This window comes from Dasypus novemcinctus, chromosome 7 (assembly GCF_030445035.2).
Source record: "Dasypus novemcinctus isolate mDasNov1 chromosome 7, mDasNov1.1.hap2, whole genome shotgun sequence".
Taxonomy (NCBI): Eukaryota; Metazoa; Chordata; class Mammalia; order Cingulata; family Dasypodidae; genus Dasypus; species Dasypus novemcinctus.
This window is the reverse complement of record NC_080679.1, coordinates 37,435,959-37,443,592: the sequence shown is the minus strand read 5'-3', so window position 1 is coordinate 37,443,592 and position 7,634 is coordinate 37,435,959. Positions and strand designations below refer to the sequence as shown.

The 7,634-nt window shown below is 40.9% G+C and overlaps 1 pseudogene; it reads left to right on the top strand.

Moving 5' to 3' along the window:
• The first annotated feature begins 5,513 nt into the window (after positions 1–5,513).
• Positions 5,514–7,430, top strand: LOC101445598 (histone-binding protein RBBP4 pseudogene; annotated as a pseudogene).
• The last annotated feature ends 204 nt before the right edge of the window (positions 7,431–7,634 follow it).

Genomic DNA, 7,634 nt, shown 5'->3' with positions numbered 1-7,634 from the left:
GCTCTTCCCAATGCCCACACACTGACTAGAACTCCCTTGTGGGCATGGCCCCCTCCTTTGACACCCCAGGGCAGTATAAATGGCCTTCTCTGTACCTTTGGCTCTCCATTCTTTTGAACACCTGTCAAATGTCCTTGATCATTCCATCTGTTTAGTTTCCATCAAATTCTTGTTTTGTTTCCCACAGAAGCCCCTCTTCCAAAATCTCAGAACATATTTTAATGGGATTCAAAGGTCTCAACAGACAGTTTATGCTAATTCTTCCTATTTAGGAAACCTGGAGCTTCCACCATAAGTTGAATAGTGTTCCCCATTGCTGCCCCATTACATTTGCCATTTCTCTGAGTATGTGCATGGACTTTGGGTGTATAGGTGATCTACATCTGATGATATCCATCCCTTTTCTCTACAAAGACTTTAGTCTTTTTAGAAGGTGAATGCCTATGGTAAGGGAATTTAAAGCACATCAACCATGCACCCTCATTTCCACACACATCCCTGGGAAGGCAGTATAACTAAGAGCCTCTCATGCTAACTGCCTTCTAAATCTTTTGTCATATGAACATGCAAATAACATACATAAGTACATTAAATCTTCCCAAAGACATAAGACAGCCTGAGCAGTCTCTTCAATTTTGGCCTTTTCACCATTTGTCATTCTCTGATTTAAGAGTAGAATCTGAGTGTCAACAGCAATCCCGCTCACCAATTCTTAAATATCATCCGTGCCATTTTTGCAAACATATTGATTGATTCAATTCTTAGGTATAGTAGTTTCACAAATGAATCTTGAATGAGTCCCCTCAAAACATAATTTAAATTTCCCCAAGGCCCACCAACATATGGATAAATTGATCATTTATTTAGAGCAATAACTGAAAACTCAGTGCTCATTGTCCCTAACTGCAATCTCAAGCTCTCCCCAGGTATCTCTGGGAGGCCCCAGGAGATGCCTGGCTGGGGGTTGTGCTGCTGCCCGGGGGCAGTGCCCTCTCTTCCACTGTTCCACTGGGCTCCTCTGTCTTGATGCTTGTGGGTAACACAGTCTCTCCTCCTGAACTTTCACTGACAGTGGTTGTCCACTGGTAGTGCTACTGCTCAGCCAGACCCAGTGGACTTTGCTGAGGCCATGTCTCCCTGTGCTGCCTGCATCCACATTCCTCTCCTCTTCACCACTCAGTACTTCTAAGTGCGCCTTTCTCCAAGGAGGCTCAGTAGGTTTCCACCAGTGGCCTCCACTCATCTTCCAGTGATCACCACTGATGCTGTGATCCACCAGAGGACCACATAGTGTGTGTGTGTGTGTGTGTGTGTGTGTGTGTGTGTGTGTGTGATGAGGGTTTGGACGGTGGTATGTGGAAGGAATGGTTTTCTCACCTCTTTGTGTCACCCACTGAAATCTTCCAAAGTAAAGTTCTTGTACCTCATTCCTTGTAAAGAATTCAATTAAATAGCTCTTTCAATATCATCTCAGTCCCTCTAGACCCCATCTGTCTGTCTTTCTAGCAATCTATGTATCCACCTACCTCTCTATCTTAACTGGGCCTGAACCTATTTGAGGAATTAACAGTACCTCATGTATTAGAACGACTCTTCTCCAAAGAACAAGGTTTTGTTACTGGATTGAAGTTCCTCATTCTTTCCTTAGGATAAGGTCTGTCCCAAGCAGCAAGTTAAAACCCTTGCAATAGACTTCAGTTGAATCTGTCCCATCAATCCCTTAGACACCCCTGACATGGCTGTATGCTACCAGAGAACACCACCTGTGTTTCAACTATGATCCCTGGAAGAGATACGTACAGAATGGGGAAGGTTTGACAGAGGTGGTATGTGATCAGGGTCCTAAAAAATAAGTGTTCACCAAGCAGAGAAGAGAGAACAGGCCGTTCTAGATAAAGAAAACTAATTTTCAAGGGACAAATGTTTATAGAAGACTGAGTATTTGGGGAATGATGTAAAGGTCAGTATAACAAGAACGTAGAGTATTTGAGGGTATAAAGGAATAAAAAATGACTTGTAAGATTGTTTACACCTAAATCATGCTAAGAATTTGCATAGATAAATTTGAACCTATGAATAAATGGGATCAGAGAATTGAGAAGGAAAGTAATATGATTATATGTGTGTTTTAGAAAAATCGCACTGATACATGTAGAGGATAGACTGAAATAGAAGAGAGTTAACGAAAACCGTTGGGATTATCTTAGTGAGAAATTCAGAGGTATGACCTAAAGCAGTGGTGAGGTATCCAGGGAGGAGGGAACAGACAGAGGAATAATTCAGGAGCACAATCAACATGATTAAGAAATTATTAAATATGCAAGCAAGAGAAGAAGTGATCCCAACATTTCTAATTTGACCCTGTGTGTGTATGAGAAACTTCATGTGAAAGTGTTCACTATTTTCAAACAATTGCCACCCCACCACCTTTGTCCTCTAAAGAAGTTTGAGCTAAATTTTGAGTAAAGAAATTACTTATATACTAGAAAGGAAGAAAACTAATAATCTTTGATTGCCTACTAAGTGCATCAGGCTAAACACTCACATTTAATCCTCACCAAAAAATCCTTGAGCAAATATTGTTATTCCCTTTTTACAGATCAAGAGATTGATGCACAAAACAATTTGATGTACCCACAGCTACACAGTAAATGGCAGGGCCAAAAATTCAAGATCAAGGGTTTTGGTTTTGAAAGGAGTATTTTTCTATTCTCTAACATTGCTTCTTATTAAAATAAAATATATTTTTTAAAAATGCTACGTTCATGTGAGTTGGTTTCATCAAAGAGAATTCAAAAGGCTTTGGATTTCTAACCTGGTAATAACAGAGAAAATAAATTAAATAGTCATTCTAAAATTTTGAGTACACATATAACTTTATTTTTTTAAAGATTTATTTTTATTTATTTCTCTCCCTCCCCCCCCCCCCCCAGTTGTCTGTTCCCTATGTCTATTTGCTGTGTCGTCTTCTTTGTCTGCTTCTGTTGTTGTCAGCGGCATGGGAATCTTTCTCTTTTTCTAGCGTCATCTTGCTGTGTCAGCTCTCCATGTGGGCGGTGCCATTCCTGGGCAGGCTGCACTTTCTTTTGCGCTGGGTGGCTCTCCTTCCGGGGCACACTCCTTGCATGTGGGGCTCCCCTATGCGGGGGACACCCCTGCGTGGCACAGCACTCCTTGTGCACATCAGCACCGCGCATGGGCCAGCTCCACATGGGTCCAGGGTTTGAACTGCGGACCTCCCATGTGGTAGACCACTGGGCCAAGTCCGCTTCCCTATATATAACTTTAATGCCTTAGGTTTCACTAATAGCTTTAAAACTGGCCATTGGAGCAACCATTGGATTTACTTTATGTTGGTTATTTGTATTCTCCCTGCTGAGGACTGAATCATGCCCCCACAAAAGAAATGTTCAAGTCTTAACCCACATTCTGTGGATATGAACCTATGTGTAAACAGGATCTTTGAAGATGCTGTTATTAGTTAAGGTGTGGTCAAACTGAATGAAGGATGACCTTAACCCAAAAGCACTGAAGTCCTCATAGGCAAAAGAAATTAGACATGAAAATAGAAGCCAGAAGTCAGCAGAAACCAGACGAGCAGATACAAGTGAGAGAGAACACCATAAGACAGAGGCTTGCTGGAATACAGCAGACTCTGGAAGAAAGCAAGCCCTGACAGTATCTTGATGCTGGACTTCTAGCCTCCAAAATCATGAGAGAATAAATTCCTGTTGTTTAAGCCAGTTTATGGTATTTGTCATAGCATACCTGACAAACTGACACCTTGTAGTAGTGGTATTGTTAGTGATGAGAATTACTTGCAGACAAAATGAACCACATGTAATATAAATTCACATTTAGTCAGAAAAAGATTATTTTTAAAAATCCAAGAGAAATAAGTACATTGTTTTAAACTGCAACAAGATATATATAGATTTGTTTGTTTATTTGTTGGATTAAGATACCCTACCATGTTCTTCCAGTATGGTGAAATGAGGATTTAGTGCAGCAGAGACAGTTGATTTTACTGGTTGAATGATGTATTAGCACAATCCTAGTCATGGAAAATATGGATTAGTGCCAGCCTTTCCATACTACCTCTTCTTTATGGATTTTGAACTTCCAGGACTAGAAGATTCTATCCATTTTATTCAATAAATATATATTGAGTGACTTATATGTACTGGTCATGTTCTGAGTGCTGGAAATATATACAGCGACTAGCAAATCAGTCAGCCATGGAATTTACATTACCAGGATGGAGAGTGGAAGAAAAATGGACTATACCTAAGTAAATAACCAAAGGGAGTTTGTCTGTGAAGAGAATTAAACTGGTAATATAGAGAGAGACTACATTGGGTATTCAAGCAGGGAATCCTGAGGGGATAACATTAGGATTGAGACTTGGGCAACAAAGAGAACTACCTATTCAAAGGTCTGGGAACAAAACTTACCAGGCAGAAGAAAGAGAACACAAAAGTCCCAAGGCAAGGATGACCTTGAAATTAGAATTGGAAGAAGGCCAGTGCAACCAAAACATAAGAGAAAGGGTATGAGATGAGATTGGAGAGGTGGATAAGAGAACCCGTGGAGTGCTTTGAAGACCATGTATGGCAGGACAGCTAGGTGCCCACCAAAGATCCATGATGCCCCTTCTGTATAAGGGTTGTAGCTGGGAAGTATCTTCCTACCAGAGACTACATTTCCCAGAAACCCTAGCTTCTAGGTAAGGCCTTGTGATCAATTCTCAACAAGGGGATGTGAGCAGGTGTGAAATGGTCATATTAGTGCCACAGCAGTTAAGAAGGAGGTGTGCCTTTGCTATCTACTTTTCCCCTGTCTGTCAGCTGGATGCAGAAGACTCTAAGGCCCCAGGGAATGAAAGGACCATAGAGGAAAAACCTGGGTCTCCGAATCATCATATGGAGGAAAAATGTTCAATAACCAGGATACATGCCCTGAACTATAATGTTAGACAGGGGTATATTTTCATATATTAAGCCACTGAAAATTTGAGTTTTATTTATCAGCCCATCTAGTTCAGCTAACTAAGAAATCATGATAGAGTGCTTGGATTCCATTCTAAGTGCAAACAAATGCCACAGGAAGATTTTAGGGAGTGCTGAAAGTGATCTGGTTTACATATTTAATGACCCTGTGGAGCCTAAGGACAAGAGAAGAATCTGAGAGAACACTGAAAAGGTTTCTACCTTCATCCAGGCAAGAATCACTGGAATTGGTGGTGACTGAGGAGGTGGAGAGAAATGGACAAATTTGAAACCTGCTTTGGAAGTTGAGCCAAGGATTTTCTACTGCTTGAATGTCAAGGGTGAGGGAAAGAAGAGTCACAGTCTTGGTGTCATAACCTCTGGTAGGAAAGCCTGAGGAGCATATTTGCAAGAGACATTCAGAGCTTAGTTTTAGCTGTATTATTAGGACCATTGTCCAGATAACAAAACCAAATTTACTCTTTAGTAGTAGTACAGAAAATACAAATAAGGAAACAATAGAGGATGCATTCATCCTTGCCCCTCCCACAACCCAACAAGGAAGCAACCTTTGATGACACAGTGGAAGAATGTGTGATCAATAAGGAGTACAAAATGTGGAAAAAGAACACTCCTTTTCTTTATGATTTGGTGATATCCCATGCTCTGGAGTGGCCCAGACTCGCTGCACAGTAGTTTTCAGATGTAACCAGATCAGAAGGAAAAGACTTCAACATTCATCAACTTGTCCTGGGGATACATGCATGAGATGAACAAAAGCACCTTGTGATAGACAGTGTGCAATTCCATAGTGATAATGCTCAGTTTGATGTGTCACACTGCAAAAGTGAGAAAGGAGAATTTGGAGGTTTTGGCTCAGTTAGTGGAAAATCTGAAATAGAAATCAAAGAGCAGTCATGTAGGAGAAGTAAACAGGGCCAATTATATGTCCCAGAACCCATGCATCATTGCAACAAAGACTCCATCCAGTGATGTTCTTGTTTTTGAATAAATGAAACACCCTTCTAAACCAGACCCTTATGGAGAATGCAGCCCAGTCCTATGGCTCCATGGTGATCAGAAGGAAGGCTATGGGCTTTCTTGGAACCCAAATCTCAGTGGGCATTTAATGCTTCAGATGGCCACACCATCTGTTATGGGACATCAGTGCCATTCCAAAGGAAGGAAAATGATTCAGATCATCTTTACATAGTACACAGTAGTAGTTGATGTTTCCTGGCACCTGCACCATGAGTTTCTGTTTGAATAAGTTGCTGATGATCAGAAACTTATTATCTGTGATACTCATTCAAACAATACTTCCAAACCAAGCCACTCAGTTGATGCTCACACAGCTGAAGTGGACTGCCTCTCTTTCAATCCTTATAGTGAGTTCATTCTTGCCACAAAGAATCAGTTGATAAAACTGTTGCCTTGTGGAATCTGAGAAATCTGAAATCAAGTTGCATTCCTTTGAATCATAAGAATGAAGTATTCCAGGTTCAGTGGTCACCTCACAATGAAACTATTTTCACTTCTAGTGGTACTGATTATACACTGAATGTATGGGATTTAAGCAAACTTGGAGAGGGAAAATCTCCAGAAGATGGATGTATTTGTCAGGCAAAGGGGTGCTGATGCAAAATACCAGAAATTTGTTGGTTTGAATAAAACGTATTTATTTGGGCTAGAAGCTTAGAGTTGTCATGCCATAAAGCATAAGTTACTTCCCTCACCAAAGTCTATTGCCACATCATAGGGCAAGATGGATGCCAACATTTGCCAAGAGTTCAGACTTCTTGGGTTCCTCTCTTCCCAGGACTCCATTTCTCTACAGACTTTACTGCTGTGCTCTCTCTACAAGGTCAGGTGTAGACTATCAGGGGAACAGCTCTGTCTCTCTCCCTGGGGCTTCTGGTATGTCTAAGGAACCATCTCTATTCCTCTGTATTCTTCTCCTGTGTGTTCATTTCCTGGGCTCCAGTTCAAAACTCCAACATCAAATCTCCAACTCTGTCCTTTGTCATGTCTTTTATCTGTGAGAGTCCCTACCCACCAAGGGGCAGGGACTTAACACCCTACTGATGTGGCCCAATCAAAGCCCTAATCATAATTTAATCATGCCCAGGTACAGACCAGTTTACAAACATAATAGAACATCTATTTTTGGAATTCATGAACCATATCAAACTGCTACAATGGACCACCAGAGTTGTTTATTCATCATGGTCACACTGCCAAATATCTGATTTCTCCTGGAATCCCAAGAACCTTGGGTGATTTGTTCTATATCAGAAGACAATATCATTCAAGTGTGGAAGATGGCAGAAAATATTTGTAATGATGAAGACCCTGAAGGAAGTGTGGATCGAGAAGGTCACAGATCCTAGCTACGTCTGCACTTGTGATTTTAAAATCCCCTTTCTTTCCTCTCAGCCCTGAGATTGATTGAACACTGGTTTTGAAACCCAGACTTTATTTGGCTACCCTCTATACCTACCTTCAACAACGCTATTAGCGCAGACATTGGGTCTTTTCTAAATATTAACTGGATGACTTGGTACAGCAAAGACACAAACTTATATTTAAATTTTCCTCAGGAATTTTCCAGAATCAAACCAAAGTCTGAAGTAGACACAAAAAGGG